We start from the raw sequence: 17,980 nt of genomic DNA on the forward strand, positions 1-17,980 counted from the left end.
TAAGGCGTCTTTTTCTCTCCCGAAATTCGTGCTCGAGCACTGGCATCTGGGGGCCGAGCATAGACGTGAAAATACCTTGAACCTAACCGCTGTGGGAACGTTCATTTCCGTGTGGGGTTGCACTTTCTGGAGCACGCCGGTGGCTAATTTTTTATACATAAGCATTTCTACGTGCACTCGACGAGCAAAGCCTTCGGTCCATGTGTAACGCTTGACGTGTCTCGCTTTTGCCGCATACCAAAATGCTGTTTATGAACCACCCTCAGGCTACCATATTATGATGTACGACCACTTACAAGGCGCCTAAAACAAATTCCAACCAATGCGTTTTGCAGTAATGAAGCCTACCTACAGTTTTCTTCTACTACGCTGCCCCCAAAAGATCAAGACAAGAATATTTTAACTACAACAGAAAGAGAAAGAGGAAGCACACCCTGAGAAAGCAGCGATCGTGTAACACCGTGTATCCCCACGAAGAGGCTTGATTTGAGAACTAAAGGCCTTTATTCGATATAACAATGTACACGCGGATCATTTGTAAAGACGCCAAGCGAAAGAAATTTTTAGTGCACTGGCCTAAATTGCGAAATTCGCAAAACAATGTTCGGGTAACATTTTATGAGAAAGCTTCTTACAAAATCTAGAAACCGCTTCAAGGACCTTGCAATACTAGAAAGTTGGAACTTTGCGAATCCCCCCCTAACATCTGTGCTAAAAAATTGCAACTGAAAAACGAAAGCGGCAACTGAACTTCCGTTATGCAATCTTTACGATACATCACCCTAGCCCCTCTGCTCCTATTACCTCGTACTACAAAGTAAAGGCCACGTTTACTTACGCCAGGGCGCAGATGAAACATAATTAGAGAGGTTGTATGCCGCCTTGAAACACTTTCATTCCACATTTGCCCCACAATCCTGGAATTTACCCGCATACGTTTTACTTTCCCGTGCATCCCAAACAACAAGCCTGCAATACCCACGTTGAATCTTGGTGCTTCATCTTGCACTTGGAGAGCACATCAATGTTGACATGGCTCACATTCCCGGCATATTTGTTTCGTTAAACACATCCAGTTATTTTAAGACAATATGTACGGATTGCAGCTTCTTAGCATAATACGATTAATTGGGGTGAAAACGTGACTAGAAAATTTTCGATACAAGCGCAAATTTTGCTTTTAAGTACTTGTAACATACAGCAACCCTTAGATGACCGCCATTACATGAGAAGAATCGATGCCGCATTCATTTCGCCCCGGACAACAAGCAGAAAACGGTGCGTACCACGCACTTCAAACTAATATGCTTCTGTATCAACCGTAGTATGCTCCCCATTTCCCCGACATCTCAACTATTTGCTACAAAGCTGATTCACAGCAAAAATGGGAAATACTCCAGGTGCTTGGTATAATGTCGCAGGAAGTCCGAAAACATGCAATAAAGAATTTCTAGCAAAGCGCGTAATTAACGCATTAAGTGTGATACCTCCACCGGACTCCACCATTGATACCTACCGTACACCATATAAATCTAAACTTGCTGTGCGGTTTATTTTCATAGCCCATCGGTACGTACAACACTTTCCGACGCCCATTAATCCCGGTATAAGGTTCTGCGTGAAAACAGGCAGGATCCGTGAGAGGGGCGTACCAGTGAAGCGGTCACGAAAATACCGCGGCTCGCTACGCGAAGGAGCGTATTAACCGTTAAACAGAAATGTCAACAACCGTCCGCCGAACTTAACACCGGCCAATACATTCCGCGGTTCCTCGTCAGTGCCGGTATGGCGAATCTAGCAGTTTTGCGTAGCATATTTTTATTACTTATCATGTTCCAGAATACTGCCTATGTGGCTGTCCGGCCTCGCGTCGCTCGCATACCACACATAGCGCCCGAATACGTAAGAAATCTCTCCTTTCCAAATTCTACCTATGCAAGCAATGCTCTTTACTTATAGACAATCACTCAAATAAAATTTAACGCGTACTACTTTTTTTAGTTTGGGAGGATTTTTGTGATAAATACAGTAACAGATAGAGAAGACATCGCTCAAATAGCCCATGAAGAATCCCCTTTTTTTAAAACAAGGCCACAAAAAGAACCTCTTGTGGGTGCCTCCGATCGGGACTCCCTTCATCAGTTAAACCCTTCGAAATTTCAGTTTTTCTAGATACTTATGTCGAACTACCACCGGTTAATTTGTCTATTATCTGGTAGTTTTGGTAGTTATCTGGTAGTTCTAAACCCTACAATCAATCAATCAATCAGTTCTGGTTGCTAATTTTTCATCTTGTTTGAAAAAAGAGAAATCACACGCGAGAAAGCACATCATTGGTAGGAAGTTTATTTTGAGCAAGTAGGTCCGAAATAGGTCTGCTCTTCATCGCAGGGTTTTTTTGTTTTTAACACAATATTTATGCAGATTGATTTTGTACGGTAATACCGATGCAAACGAATGTAGAAACACGGTTGTATAAAACGTGCAATTATTTCTAAGGTTATCTTGTATGCGCGAGTTGTTCTGTGTCCCTTATATTCTTATAAGGAACTATTGCTGTTTCAAATCAACCACGGGAGCACCTCGACCCTTAGCAAGAGTTGATCTTTCTTAACGTAGCCATCACGTTCCAGAACTGTTGAGTCAATCTTGGTATGAACAAAGACTCCCGGAGTATTGCTCCTGCCTACTGGTCTACAACAATACTTCCTGTAATCTTCACCCGGAAGTGCCTGCCCTTTACAATGGAGTTCTTGTCCCGTCGCGGGGTGGATGAAAATGAGCTTCATTTCGTTGCTAAATGGCCAGTAAATAAAGTCGTCCTCTCTACCCTCGTGCAGCTGAAAGGCCAGAAATGCATTCACCCTGTGACCCTCCTTTACGAAATAAATTCCCCAAGAGATTAGGTAACGCCGTAGGTATACTTTGTCGCTCCATCTAACACTCTCACCATCTTTCATTGCCTTTGCTTTGAGCTCCCCATAACCCATAACATCCATCTCATGCGTTTTTGGATCACTTGCAACCGGTGCCACTGCTGAGGTTACGCTGGTTTTCAAAGATTCAATTTTTTCAGTGTAAAAGGCTTTCATTTTAGATAATTTGTGATCTAGGCCTGATCCAAACTGTTCTGTTAGTGCTTCCTTCACATTAATAATGCTGTGGCGCATTTCAATGAGTTTCTCACTCAGAGAGCCAGTATCCACAGTTAATTGAGCAATCTTAGCATCTAGTTCACCTACTCGCTGTTCTATGATTTTTCCCTGCTCTACTGATGCTTTTATCTCCGCTTCGTTCTGATCCAAACGATCCAGTATTCGAACTGAGGCTGTCCCAAACTGCTCTGTTAGTGCTTCCTTCAAATGATCATCGTTGTGGCAGATTTCAATAAGTTTGTCACTCACAGAGTCAATCTTCAGTGACAGTTGAGCGAGCTTGGCATCCAGTTCGCGTACTCTCTGTTCAACCTTCTCAAACATTTCCAAATGTGCCTGTTCGTTGGCATTAGCCCTCTGTTGTGGTTCAGGCGTATCATCAAATAGAAATGCTGTACATCGAGATTTCAGATGTGCACACACGTCACGGGTCAGTACCGCCACCGAGCACGTGGGGCAGCGGGTCACGTGGTACTGGCAATCCTGGCGAACGTGCTCGGTGATCTGCGAAGCTGGGAGGACGACAAGGCAGCCGTTGGCTTCGTTCCAGCAGTGCACCTACACGAGGGATAGAAAAGGAAGCAGCGAGAAAACATTGAAACAACATTAAGTTTCATCCAAATCACGGAAACACTACGCGTGTCGTATCCCATTTTGGTTTTGTTTGACGACCAAGGATACCTTGTTTGTTAAGCATTGAACTATTTAGGGTGGCATTACTCTTTGCCGTTTTCGTGTGAATTTTTCCGCAAAGACTGAATGCCGGACAGAAAGAGCCGGAGGGAGCCGCGGCCTGAGTTTATTCTATGGGCGCCGTCTCCCTGAAAGCTTGTGGTCACTGGCTTTTAATGTTGTCGCACAGATTGGAAGTCAAGAAGAAAACTTTCCTTTCAAAGCTACGTCTAAATCGTGGCTTCAAGTCTATATTGTTCATCAAGCCCCAACAGTGTATGCAATTCCTTAAAGGATGTGCTGGCGCATGGAGGGCAGTGTAAAAAGTGCATGCGTAAGTTGTGGCTGAAATGCAGTTTCCGACTTCCCCCTCCTGCTAGCTAGCCGTTTTTCCTAAAATGTATGCTTTTGTCGCCGGCTGTGGCATGTACATACACAAATCTGGTACCAATGTGTAGGCGCGGTGTTTTCTGGGGTTTACCCAAATCCACCTTTTGGCTCTGCTTGTACAGACAGCCAAAACATTTTAAGAAAATCGAAACTGAAGCAAAGCCTTCGCGTGTGGTGACGCACCGTGTCTCGTAATCTTTGGGAAGCGGGTGTTGCCCATGTAAAATCCACGAAGTCTGCAAACTTTCCACATACAATCTCACTCCTGACACTCGTTTCTGTTATCCCTCTGTTCCTCGGAGCAAGAAGCAGACTGCGTTCGAGGTGGTCAGAGTGAACGAACGTTTATACTTCAGGCTGTCTGCATTGATCCTGCGAACGCCAAGACTACGCCAAGCAATGCAACACTACTCCCATCTACATACAATAAGTAAAGCTTCACCATGAGAACATGCATATTTTGGGCTCTCTGCTTTGACTGATTATGACGACGATGACTACGACGACGACGATGACGATGACGACTAGATCATCAGAGCATCTCTTCCACATTTTTTTGTTCGAGACCAATCTCTAACCCGCACGCAACTACGCATTCTTCGGCGCGTACACTTAAAGGGACACTAAAGGCTGCATTAGATTTTGCTTTAACTGAATGATCATACGTTTCACAGCTTTCTCGGCTTTTTTTGAGCGAGCGACGACGGCTAATTAAGTGCAGAGCCCTTTGGGATCCCGCCTTGTCGTCGTAGCTTGTTCACTGTCACAAGGTCTAGCCACTGCCGGAATCGGGCGTCACAGCGAGATAACGGAACCAAGTAGAGCCCTACGGCTTTTCGGCGTAATGGACCCAAACAGAGGCTTCAAAAAACAAGCGGTCTAAAATGTCATAACCGTGGGAAACGTCGGAACCGCTGGCTCTTTTCATGCATCGCCTCGTTGTTTAGCGCAAAGAAAAGTGCGGGTACATTTGAGGCGAAATCTTTTCATATAACCGGCAGCTCTCGCGTCCATTTAGTTAGGAACACCCGTTGGATTGTTTTTCAACGTAGTAAGCGAAGCAAGTGGTCGCCAAAAACGACGTGCTGCAAAATGCGCAGGAAGGGGCCGGCACGGGGAAGATTCCGCTCGCGCTGTTTCGCAGGGGGCGAGCTGGCACTGCCAAAAACGGGAAATTTGAAGTCTATTGGACAAACCCCTGCTCAATTCATCGAGAGCGCAGTGAGACAGGGAGGCGATGAGTGTTGTTGGTGGTAGCAGTAAGCGGAAAAGAGCGCCACAGTCCAATAAGGCCAATCACTGCACTTGCAACAGCTTTCCCGTTGACTGGAACGGCTTTAATTTTTTGCGGAGAAATAAGTAAATAAAGCTGACATTCCTCTCTCCCGCTTTCCTTTCATTTTTTAGGAACGTCGTTACTGTGTCACAAAGTGGGAGCGAGGCACTGGTTTAGTCTAGAGCGTTAACTGTTCGCGATAGGCGCTCTCGTGCTGGCGACAGCAGCTTTGACTTCGCTAAGCCATGGACGGCTCCCGAGAACGTTTCTCTGGCAGATGAAGCTGGCTTGGAATTTTATTGTTTGTCACCGACGGAACGAGAAATGCTTTTATATGATCGAACAGCCGGTGAGCTCGCCGACCCCGGACACCCGGATCCCATTAAGCCGGTTGCGAGCGACGCCTCTTCTGAAGCGAGAAGCGCCCTTTCGAATACCATGCAAGCGCGGCGGCCGGGCTAGCGCTATTCTGGCGGCCGCTTTCAGCTCTCCTCGTTAGGCGATCACAGCCATCTCATATTGTTAGAGTTGCACATTGTGCAGCGCCAGACTCGAGCGTCTGATTTCCACATGCCGCGGCTTCCACCTCACGGCAGGAACGCCTGCTTTCAGCCCTGCGCACAAGACCCCGTTTCCCGTCAGTTCGGCTCAAGTGAGCGGTGGCGGTTGCGGTGGCGGCCGCCGCGGGAGCCACTCAGATGAGCAGCACCCGACTGTCCATATAGGCTTGGCGCCCGGAAGCTGCAGTACTGGCACACCCCTGCGCCGCTGCCACTCGCCGCCGCAGCCACTGGCCTGGCAGCGGCTCCTACACGTGTTACGGGTGGTCTTACCGCACGACGTTCGGACTAAAGATGGCGTACGGACGCACAACTGTGCTCCCCTAGAGGAGGTATATACAGGTACAGTAGTAATTATGTTTCTCGTGCGAACCTGGCGTGAAATAAAAACTCTTCCCGGTAGCTGTGTCGAGTAGTCGCCGTTGCCCGCGCTCCCTTTCTCCCTCATATGTTAAGGAAATAACAGCTTTCTTTCATCCATGTATTATATTAAGTTCCATATTAAGCCACAATCGGCACGATGCTTCGACCGATAAGGAGGCTTGCGAAGTCCTTGGGATAAAACTGAGTTGCTGCATGCCCTAGTACGAGCTAACACTCGCAGCAGGACAAGTGCTGACGAACAATGTGTCGTGCATCTGTGAAACCTTATGAATAAACGCAAGCAAGTTTTCTTTTTTGATGAAATTGAATCCATCTGAGACCGTGGCGAGCTACCAGTAATATGAAAATTCTCGATCGTGAAATCCATGATTAAACCAATCTCTACCCAACCTTCGTCCAATCGCCTTGGTATCGTGCTTGCCTAAAATCATGGAGAGCATGGCAAACTTGGTGTCTGCAAGAACGCGAGCCGCCGGAACCGACACAGCTTTACTTACAATCTTGACTGGCTACGCTATATGTGTTGGACAAGCATCCTAACTAGCCTCGTGCACGTTTTTGTTTTGGGAGTAGAAAGGCGTTAAACTTCGTTCCGCCTAGGATGGTTTTAGCAAACACCCAAGAGCTCCAGATATGCGCGAGGCCTTATAGCATCTTAGCAGCCGTCTTGTGAGGCCGCACCTATCAAACCGCTTATGCCAGGCGACCAGCACTGCAAATTAGAATGCCAGAGTGCCCTGATCAAGGCTCACTTTTATAGCTAACACTATTCAACATTGCCATGTAAGCTATTCAGTGAAAGTGGAAGCTCAAGCTTCGCTTAAAACGGACCTGCAGACAAAACACAGGTTTGGTTGATTCGAAAGACTGCCGCGTTAAAAGTATGCTGGCACAACTTTTAACTTAAATTTTGCTTAAATAGGCTACATAATTAGGAACAAGGTGAATGGCCATGCGACCCGCTAGCTCATTTCCCCCAACAGAGCCTACGATGTCATCAGCCCTGCTGTGCGCTTGGCTGAGGCCGGCAAAAACAAACGCAAATTAGGCAGGGCTTATAAGCTTACCGAAAGAGCTATTTGCGCTTAAATGTAGGGAACATTTTTTATGGCAGTCAGAATTGCGGGGTGTACAATTAAAGTTACCAACGAACACGTAAACACAGAAGCAGTTAGCGCGGCACGTTGCACGCTGACACCGGTAACACAGCTGTCGGACGCGCTGGACTTGTCTGAAACAACGCTGGCCAACCGACACCAGTGCAGGGTCGCTTACGTGTACCTTGTTTGTCGAGTCATAGCATAAGTTTTAGGAAACGATTAGTATGAACCGTAACAAAAATACGGCAGGTGTAAAAGTCCGATCAGAAGCAAAGTGCGAACACTGACACTTCAGCAGCATTGGAGCGTCATCTCTGAAAGTGGGCGATAAACAAGATAATCAAACCATGGCCTCTGAGATCACCCCGCGCTTGTTTTGCCAAACACGCGCGGGGGGATCTCGAAGGCCATGATCAAACTGGCGTGTGTGAGAAGGTAGCAGCTTTGGTCTGCATGTTATACTTAGTTTTAAAGACCTGCATGCTCTCAATATATCATTGTCGACGCCACGAAAGCGCACGATTTAGCGGGAGAATTGATATTTTGACTTAACATAATTAATTTCTCTGTGAATAAAGCATCGTTTGCAGCCAAACAAGCGCTTAGGGCCCTATAAAACACTGAATCCTTCGGAATAAACAAACTTGTATTTTTTCCGCATGGCTCCTTTCAATTAAGTACCCCATTTCTGCTGACCACGTCACCGTGCGGACGTACCAAGCCCAACCTCACAGCGTACACTCGGCGTCAAAATAGGCCGGGGCACGCGAGCGCGTGGCAAAATTCATCGCCGCGACATCTGACGTTGCACTTCTGGTGTCGAGACACCGATGTGCGCGTGCGCGTCCAACCACGCTCGCTAGCCTGTCTTTTCCTTCGCTTCAAACGGCAACGCTGGTCACATTCAGCGCTTGGCGCCAGGGGTCACCTTCTTTGCTCAACCCGTCTTCCTCGCACACGATTCAGCGGCCGAGGGAGAGGGTGAACGTGCGTTGCTCGCTCTGCCCTGCTCTGACAAAGGATTCATTACAACGGGACTGCTATCTTTGATTTAAATGCTGAATTCTTTTTTTTTCGCTATGTAAAAGCAAAAATGTTGGTCTGTCTGCGTGTCAATAAATTTAACGACACTGCCAAGAACAGTTGAAAAAATTCTTAAAGGTAAAAAAAAATACAAAAACCGTTGCATACTTCAGCTTCTCCCATGGCTCATACAGGTTCATAACACAACGATAATGCGAGAGTCTTTTTTAGTGGCTAGTGTAGACGCTGGGCTAGTGTTTACGACATCGAATAAAAATCAACGCGTCAAATGATGTTTCGGAAATCTGAGACAGTAGCAAGAATTAAAACTAAAACTATGATCTGCGCTGAAAAAATAAAAAAAAATGCTCGCGCACTCCCAACAAATTGTGAGTGCTACCTGCGAGCGGGGAAAAACTTAATTTAGGTGAGGGAACGTTCGTTGCATTGAGTAAAGGAGAAGTGAAAGGGAAGGAGAACCTGGCAGGCGCTAGGGGCGGAGAGGAGATAGCGTTAAATTGCAGGTGTTGCAGGAGGTAGTGGTCTTTGATTGATTGATTTGATTTGATTTGATTTTTATTCTTGCACGAAAAACAACAAACAAATCATTTTCGCGCAAAGGGAGCCGGGAAAAAAGCCGTAAAAACAGCTTGATTAGCTCCAATTGTTGGTTTTAACCCGCCGACGCAACACAGGCGATGGGGCGAGCAATAGTGGAGGGCTTCGGAGTAATTTTGACCACCTGGGTATCTTGAACGTGCGCCGCAACCTCCGAACACACGGGCGTTTTGGCTGCAGTCGTCTTTCGAACACATATGCTCTGAAGCGGGTGAATACTCGGGTAATTTTTTACGTTGCACTGGCGATATCTTCGACCCCGTGGCCATGTTACCTCCCGTATACCACGCAAAACGCGACATAATTATTATGCCATCTAGACTCGAGACATCTGCTCTGAAATTTCGAGACCAGATTTTACATTTTAGCCAACCGGCTGACAAGATCGTTCTTTCGCGGCAACACATCAGGTCTAGCGCCCTGTAAATCCCTGAAGAAAAAATAACAAAAACTACTAAAGACTGGCGCTAAAGGTACCCGATAACATGAGCATTTATCTGCATAGTGAGCATGTTGTTTTCAAATGTGCGGCACGGATGCAGCAGTGACGCTATTTCTTGTCATGCGGTCTAGCTTACGATTGGCCGCTGCTTCCCCGCAAAACGTATTTCAGTTTAGTGGGCAGAACAAGGGTGCTCAGTATACCAAAATGACACCACGTGTTCCCGTGGAAGATCGCAAGCTAATAACGAGACTTTTCCTGGAGGGGCTGCCGCAGCGAGTCATATGCCAACGGACGGGCCGATCGAAGACCGCGGTGAGGAGGATAATTCGTGCCTTTCGCGACGAAGGAAGGATTGCGGATGCCCAGAGGCCTGGCCGACCAAGGGTCACGCAACACGTCGAGGACGAACTCATTGTTGCGGCAGTTGTCGCAGACCCCTTTCTGAATGCGAGGGAAATCCGTGACGAGTTGTCTTCGGAAGTGTCGACTCCGACAATACCCCGGCGTTTGAAGGAAGCCGGGCTTTCGAACTGTGTGGCTGCGAAAATGCCGTTCCTGACTGGGCGACAATGCCAGCAGCGGCTGCAATTTGCACAGGAACACCAGCATTGGAGCCAAGAAGAATGGGGCGCCGTCATTTTTTCGGACGAATCCACCTTTTCTCCTCGCTGGGACCAGCAGCGGCGGGTATGGAGGCCCTTGAATTCGAGGTAACGGCTCCTCTCACTTTCTCATGTCAGTATCGTTCACTTGTTCAGAAATGGGGAAAGCTCTCGTGGAATAACTGTTCCAAAAAAATTTCAGAAATCCTTTCCGTGAAGGCTTTTTGGTAATGCCAGTTTATATCTAAGTACTCGAGGTGCAAGGTAATTTGGAATATTTTCTTGTTAGCATCATATCTAATGCGTGCTTTTCAGGCTGTCTGCATGAAATAATACACAACGCGTGTCGTAACCTTTATCATGGTCCGCTACATTTTCTTATGTTTTTAGGTATAAATGCGGTATCTTCTAAATATTCAGGTAAAACCCGGACTATATCCACAGTGTCCTTTCAAGCGGCCGCTGCGCAGTTTCTGTGTGGGGAGCCATGAGCCGGGAGGGGCTAGGACCTCTTGTCCGCATTGAAGGGAGATTCACGGCGTCCTGCTACAGTGCGCGACTGCAAGACACCATGATCCCCTGCGTGCTCGATCGGCGTTTCCCCGACGGATACTTTATCTTTCAGCAGGACAAAGGCCCCGTGCACATGGCACGTCAGGCGACCGTCCTGCTGGAGGATCTGGGCGTACACACTCTGCAGTGGCCTCCGAACGGTGCGGTTGCAAATCCCATCGAGAATGTGTAGGGGGTCATGAAGTCGCACCTCTCCAAACGCCACTTGTCAGCAGGCACAGCGGACGCGCTCTGGACCGCCATTCGGGAGGAATGGGACAGCCTTCGCGCAAACCACGAGTTTGTGGTTTCGCTTTACGAGTCGATGCCAAGAAGGATGAGCGACATCATTTCCGCAGGCAGCTACTTCACCCACTACTGAAGTTGGGTAATGGGAATGAGCAGAGCAGCGCACCTCACGGATGATTTTTTTATTGCTTGCCTTGAGCGGTGCTTTGATTTTTAGCTGGTGTAGAATACCGGCTGTCATTTTGGTTATTTTTTGTAAAACCCACGACCAGGCCGGTCTGTTCTTCCGTTTTCCCTCGTTTAATTGTTTCAGAACGTGCGCAAGGTGAAGTCTCATCACACTTTCATAAAATAAATTACTCCTCTCTTCAGTTAGTATTCTGTTTTGGTGTGGTCATTCTCAGTTCACAACCAACTGCAAGTTTTACGAAAAAATATCAAAACTCGTTCCAACGATTGTGATTGATATCTACGGAACAAGCGCGGAGCCGCAGTTACAACCATTTTCTCCAATACATGGCAATCTCTCTCCTTAGATTTCGTTATCATGACAACAAGCTAATTCTCCATCGTTGACAACTTCACTACCTAATTACGACAAGTGAACAAAACTCAGCATAGCGCTATAGTCGACTTATCAGCAAATTTTAATAGAATTGGTTTTTGGATACATTTAATAACACGAGTTAAAAAGGGTCATGGTTTGGGCCTGTTCGTGATGCATAAAGGGAACTGAAGGCGCAAATGAGACACACACAAAGAAAGGAAACAACAGAACGAGCACTCCTGTTGCCTCGTCTCGTGGTCTCCTTTCTTTGTGTCTCATTTGCGCTTTCAGTTCCCATTAAACATGAGTTAAAGCCGTTTTCTTTAATCACACTACCTCCGTAGATTTCCGTGCTTCGCTGCGCGCCAAGCTATGTCAGAAAGCCATCTTACAAAACCCAAGCTTCCGCCGATCTTCATAAAGTCGGCTTTACCTGTAAACACGAACGCATTGCTGGGAACTCCAGAGTTAGCGTAAAACGACACAAAGCAGGCTGTAGTCAAGCCCAGCCCAAGAACAGCGCCGCTGTTAGAAATGCCGAAATGGGAGAGCATATGTGGGGAAGAATTCTGTCAGCGCGAGACGGTCAATATTAGTTATCTGTCAGAGCAGGGCAGAACGAGCAACGCACGTTCACCCTCTCCCTCGGCCGCTGAATCGTGTGCGAGGAAGACGGGTTGAGCAAAGAAGGTGACCCCTGGCGCCAAGCGTTGAATGTGACCAGCGTTGCCGTTTGAAGCGAAGGAAAAGACAAGCTAGCGAGCGTGGTTGGACGCGTACGCGCACATCGGTGTCTCGACACCAGAAGTGCAACGTCAGATGTCGCGGCGATGCATTTTGCCACGCGCTCGCGTGCCCCGGCTTATTTTGACGCCGGGTGTACTACATCAAGTATCGCTGTGAGCCGCGCCGAAGTGGAGGCCTCCTAATTGATTTCAGCCACCTGGGGGATATTCGTGCGCTAAAATCTCTACCTACGGACGTTTCCGATTTGCGCGTACCTAGGAAAAGGCGCCGCGGAGACCGGGGACGAACCGGCGTCCTTGCTCACAGCAGCAAAAAACCTCACCGAGGCGGGTTCGGTGCTTCTTCCTGGCGATTTCTCTACTTTATGTCGCGATGACACATGAACGCATCACCGATATGATAAGCCGACTGCTACTGAATAAAAGGACGCCTGTACGCACAAATACCCTCCCCTCCGCATCGAGTTCGCTCCCTGTCCTGATGTCCTTGAGATCGAGCAGCTGATATGTCGACGAGTGACAACCCCCCTGAGGAAAACGTGAGTTCTTCAGAGAATAATTATTAGCGTAAGACAGAAGGCCTGTTTACACTAATGTACAAAAAACGCAAATTTTGTGTGCGGCGTTAAAGTTAGCGTTATTCACAACAGCAGTAAAAAAAAGTGAGCATAATCATAGGCCATGTGTAAACGCCTTATCCTTTCCCAATTTCTCGGAATAGCCGCAGATACGCGCCAGCTGCTTCACATCAGCACGTTCGAAGACAGCATCAATTCAATCAGGAAAAACAGTGAAAATGACTAGAATATAGGCGTCGTAGATGCCCATAAGTTCGCTTGTGACACTCCCAAGAGACGCACAGTTGCAACTAAAAAACTTTGTTTGGTTTAGTCACTGAGAAGCGCCTATCTCATCGGAACCATGTCGTAAATCCGCCCCCCACGCCTCACCTTTCGTCGGAGCAGGTTCTCGGCTGGATACTTCCTACTGATGACATCAGCTGGTGCAGAAACCTCACCATCCAGTGGACAGACACACTCAGAGGGGGTCGCGCAGTTCTCGTAGCACGGTTCACATAAGGTGTGTCCACACAGGAGGCAATACATCAATCTCAGAATGTTGCCACACGCACTGCAGATCCTGGACGGAGGAATGGGCTCCACGAACTTGAGGGGCTTCTTATCGAGGTCGTTTGAATATCCGACTAGCGCGAACTCTTGCCTGGCATGAGCCATGTTCAATGGCGTGCAGAGACGGAGAGCATGAGCTGAAACTCTGCTCGTAGCAAGCCTAGGAGAGTACGACGACGAACCGGTCTGTCGACGCCTGCTGCCGAAGTGAATTGCTCGCGTTTTAAGATAAGCGACGCGACGTATTCCGATGGCTACCCTTTTTCGATGCTGCGCTGCGGCATAGGCGCCAAGCTCAGCGCAACCGGAGCCAATGCTGTTCGTTGCCAAGCCCGCCACGCATGCGCAGTCGCGCTCCCGCTTGCTATCGCAGTGGATCGGACCGTAAAAAAACGGCCAGCTAAAAATCGCAAATGTTTGCTAGATAGGAGGAATTCGTCCGCAAAATGTCTGAACAATCATATGGCTTGCGCATGACGCCACCTCCGCCCTTTCGGATACACTGCTATAAGCGTTCTCAGCGCGGTTGGAGATAAAAGCGCCAGATAAGTTCACACTTCCCGCGACGGTCCACATCCTTAGCCGGGCTTGCTGAGAAGACCGTCGCAGCAGCTTGCGTTCACGCACGGAATTGCGAGATGGCTGCCCCCTCAAGGCGAGCACTAATGCGAAGGCCGTTTATTTCAGGGTGTCGAATAGGAACCGAACTGAACAAACCCAATATTTCTAGAAGTGGTCTTTGTACTGCCATTGCTGACATCAAATCGAAGATCAAGAGGGCCAAATGTCACTATTTCAAAAACGTCCTTCCGTGCTTTATTAAAAACAGACTCAGTAAACTTTGGGGCTACCTTAATCCTACAAAACTTGCCGCCAAACCATCCACAGGACCAAACCGCGTAACAGCTGAAACCTTGAATACATTCTTTACATTTGTTTCCACTATCGCTGATGGTAAACTACGTCACGTTGAATCATGCGATGAAAACCAACTTGAACCAGTCACTGTAACTGAAGCAGTCGTACTGAACCTTTTGCTGAACCGTGATGTAAGAAAAAGCTCTGGCCCTGACAAGATACCAAACCAGTTTCTAAGAAGGTATGCTGAGTGGATAGCAAAGTATGTATGCGTTATTTTCAGCAAATCTCTCCTGACATGTGCTGTTCCAAGGGAATGGAAGAAGGCCAAAATAATCCCAATACCTAAATCTGAAAAAAAAATATTGATGACCCAAACTTCAGAGCCATTTTTCTAACATGAACGGTATGCAATATTTTGGAACACATAATTCTTAAACACTTGACTACTCACCTCGAACGGAAACGCTTTATGTCGTCGTCCCAACATGATTTTCGTATATGGCTATTGACGGTAACTCAGCTTGCTTAACTTATACACGACTTCCATTGATAACCAAAACAGGCAGACCTCATTTTATGAGACTTCTCAAAAGATTTCGATCGTGTCTCACACAAACAATAATGAAAGAATTACAATCAGCTATACGAAATTGCTCGGATATTGGCTGGATTAAAGGTTACCACTAAGATAGGGCACAGTACGTGGAGATAAACAATGAAGCGTCCTCAATAGCAGCACAAACTTCCGAAGTACCTCAAGGTAGCGTCATAGCACCTTCGCTGCTTCTTATATTTGTTAATAATTTGCCCCTAAGCATTCCCGTGAACGTAAAGCTTTTCGCAGATGATTGCATACTATATGATGAAATCAACTCCCACGACAATCACACAGCGCTAAACAATGCCCGGGAAGCCGAATCAAACTGGTGCACTAATTGGAAAATGACAATTAACGCTAAAAAATCCACTTTGCTGACAATGAACAGAAAAAAACACAGGTCTGAATTTTCCTGCGCCATTAATAACATATACTTGACGCCAGTATACGAACATAAATACCTCGGTATTACAACAACTCAGAATCTTCGGTCGGAGTGACTCTCACGTATCAATAGTAACTTCGGCCGCGTTATGGCGATTGATGTTTCTTAGACGACGCCTTTGGTAAGCCCCTGCAGAAACAAAGCTAATTGCATACGGAAGTTTCATCACACCTGTGTTAGAGTACGCCAATATCGTTTGGTTTCCTTTTACTGTCACTCAAATTAAGAAGTTAGAAGGCATACAGAGGAAGGGAATTAGGTTCGTTTACAATAAGTACCGGCTATCTGAGTCGCCCAGTGAACTTATTAGAAAAGCTAGAATACTAACAGTTCAAAACACAACCAAACTTTCACGATTAAGATTCAGGTATCAGTTGATTCATGGCGAGATAAGAATTCATAAATCCAAATACATTTCTGCGACACAAACACGAATGACCCACCACACGCATTCCTAAATGCTTAACGATTGTTCCTCTCACACACGCTCGTTTAGATATTCATTCTTCTCATTAGCAACAAGAGAATGAAACAGGGTAAGTTCTTCCATAACAAACTGCACTTTATTGGATAATTTTACCGCATTAGTAAAAGAGCACTTACAAGGAGACAATGTTTAATCAATTCTCCTGCGAATTCCGTCAATTATTCATGTTCTGTACGTCTTGTCATGTCTTTTCAATGAAGGAATATTGTTGTTATCGGCTTGTCACGGGTTGCTGCTGTCATTACTGTTTTCATCTACATATCGTGGGATTTTTTTTTTCACGCTACGGCATAGTAACTACGACAAGAAATATGTTATTCTTGCACCTACTTATTGTTTTTCTTTCAATGTGGAAATTCCGACCCAACAAACAATTGTCCGGTGTTGAAAAGTGTTTAGTCCTTAGCAGGTATCCCCCCTCATTGATGGATATGTTAGGATACCTTGAAAGTGCAAATGATTGTTTTCTATTGTTACTTTTTTTATGAAATGCCTTTCTGCTAAAATCCGAAATGGTATTGGCGGTATCTGTAAATAAATAAATAAATAAATAAATAAATAAATAAATAAAAATAAATAAAAATAAATAAATAAATAAATAAATAAATAAATAAATAAATAAATAAATAAACTGGAGCAGAATCGCTGTTTGTCCTGGAAGTGAACCCTTACTAGAACCGCTATTTTTCGAGCCCGCTGAACCCGAATGGGAAAGGAACCGAAAACAGAAATAACGGTTACAGGTTCACGACGAATCGGTTGGACCATCCGTTGTTGATATTGTTAAGTAAAAGCCATTCATGCCTTTTTCTTTCACTTACCATCAACTTCGTAACCTCTCGCGCATTTTCCCCTCCCGGCCACTTGAACGTATCAACGCTATCTTTGTGGCAACAGGGGAAACGAATGCGCACCAGTGTATCAATGGTATGTTTCAGCTGTTAACGCGAGCAGAGCGCAAGGCTGAATCAAACGAAATCTTATTCTAACCAGCTTGCAGGTGATATGAAACGACTTAGCCCTTCTTCGCTGGAGCAATCAGGGTGCAAGAGTGCTCTACTGCTCAACGGCGAAGGTCCACGCACGATTAGTGAAAAGTTCTCGTATTTCATAATTTGTTCAAAAGATTCTGCTCCTGCAAAGCAGAAATGCTTGACAAGTGTGACCGCTGGAGTTGCTCAGTGTCTGAGCCGTTTGCTGCTGACCAGAAGTCTGCGGGTAAGATCGGCGTTCCCCGCGGAGCGAGAGCGTCCATGTGCGGAGATATCGACCAAGGTTACATATCACCGGGTGGTTTAAATTACTCTGCCGCACCGTAACATACGCTGCGCCAAGAAGCAGGGGTATAGCACGGTAAACATGATAAAACCGCGCGGTAGAGATGGTACGGCGTTTGTCTCGTATCTGCCGCGCAGCTTCGCTGTGTTTCACTGCTCCAGCCAACTTGCCCATATTTAAGCATTGAAAACTGCAGCGCGGGGCATCAAACACACCAATTATATAAAAAAATGTGTTGACACGAAAAAAAAAATACACATTCCTTTTTTTAAACATTTTCCTCAAAACAACTAAAATCGCATAAGCAAACCACCAAAAAGTTGATATTGCTCTATACATTTCTTTGTACGACGTTTCACAACAACGCCTGTCATCAATTCAAAGGAAGCGATTGCCGTAGTGTAGAGTATGATCGTTCGTTTTTCAGGAAAGTTGAGCGGCAAGTTCCGTTTTTTACAAATAGAAATGATAAGAGATATAGGAGGGAAAACTCTTATCGTATAGTGCGCACTTATTCATTTTGCAGAAAACTGCATCCCTCGACCTTGCAGGCACTGTGTATTTTGTCTCGGAATGAAAAACAGTAATTAAGCAGATCACATATGCAGAAGCGCAGGCCCGGCGCTCATTTTGTCTGCTTGTTCTGCAGCTCTAAGCTCTCAGTTCTTTTCGGAGGTAGACTTTTACTGAGAACCCAAGTCGGTGCTTTCCTTCTATCGCTACTCGTTCAGGAGGGGGTGAACTGCCGTAGACGAATTAAACAGCGTCTCCCCAAAGCCGTTCCGTCTCCTGTTTCGGGCGCCATTTTTTCCTTTTCAGTTTGTAATGGTATAATCTGCTACGAGACTCTGCAATGCAGCGG

General features: G+C 46.4%; 1 long non-coding RNA gene across 1 annotated transcript; it reads right to left on the minus strand.

Annotated features, from left to right (window-relative positions):
- Positions 1–3,162: 3,162 nt before the first annotated feature.
- On the minus strand, positions 3,163–14,805 carry LOC144137961 (uncharacterized). The gene is made up of 2 exons (XR_013315776.1): positions 13,270–14,805; positions 3,163–3,713 (listed from the first exon to the last, which is right to left on the minus strand). It is a non-coding gene; the product is annotated as an uncharacterized LOC144137961 (long non-coding RNA).
- Positions 14,806–17,980: the final 3,175 nt, after the last annotated feature.

This window comes from Haemaphysalis longicornis, unplaced genomic scaffold (genome assembly GCF_048455015.1).
Source record: "Haemaphysalis longicornis isolate Haplotype H1 unplaced genomic scaffold, Haemaphysalis longicornis Haplotype H1 scaffold_5, whole genome shotgun sequence".
Classification (NCBI taxonomy): Eukaryota; Metazoa; Arthropoda; class Arachnida; order Ixodida; family Ixodidae; genus Haemaphysalis; species Haemaphysalis longicornis.